The 728-nt window shown below is 44.8% G+C and overlaps 1 protein-coding gene across 2 annotated transcripts in view; it reads left to right on the top strand.

Moving 5' to 3' along the window:
• The window catches only part of IQCB1 (IQ motif containing B1), a 24847-nt gene that overhangs the window by 17180 nt on the left and 6939 nt on the right, over positions 1–728 (top strand). The gene's annotated exons all lie outside the window — the stretch shown is intronic.

Here is a 728-nt window from a genome sequence, read left to right as displayed (position 1 = left end):
TAGGGAAATCAGAGACATGGAGGCATCAATTGAGGCCTACCAGCTGCTTCACAGTGCTTCATCTTCTTGCCAGCCAGCCCATTACCACATGCCTAACTCCAAGGCAAGACCACCCTCAGAAGCAGGAGAAGAAACCATAAGAATTAATGCTGATGGGGGTCTGCATATCTTCTCATAGATATTTCTCTTTGCTTAGGTTGAGTTATAATGCCGCAGAGAGCTGCTCAGGATCCTTTTGCTTAGGGCTTATCTCCCATACACTCTCTTATCCAGCATGCTCTAGCCAGTTTGAGCCAATACTTGTGCACTAACCAGGCACCTCACAAACCTATATAAGACAGAGACCATAGGTCCATATCCTCAGTCTAACTTGTAATATATAACATGACAGGGGAAGGAGGCCAGGGTATCAATGGGACCATCTCTGGTTTATTTAATTTGTTGTATAATCTGTTTAGTATTTGCAGATTTTAATGCATGTCATAGTAGTGATGGAGTGATGCTGTAGCTGTGATGGTCCAGGAAATATGCAAGGGGCAAGGATGTGTGTGTGTGTGACAGCTTTTTCTAGACCAGCTGCACAGTTGGGAGAGATTTAGGCAGACAAGCTTTTGAGTGCAAGGCAGTCTTCTTCAGCTGACTCAAAAGCTTGTCTGTCTTAACCTCTCCCAACCATGCAGTTGGCCCAGTAAAAGCTATCTTACACACACACACACACACACACACAC

The sequence above is a fragment of the Alligator sinensis genome, unplaced genomic scaffold (assembly GCF_000455745.1).
Source record: "Alligator sinensis unplaced genomic scaffold, ASM45574v1 scaffold1133_1, whole genome shotgun sequence".
In the NCBI taxonomy this organism is placed as follows: domain Eukaryota; kingdom Metazoa; phylum Chordata; order Crocodylia; family Alligatoridae; genus Alligator; species Alligator sinensis.
This window is presented reverse-complemented; position numbering and strand designations above follow the sequence as displayed.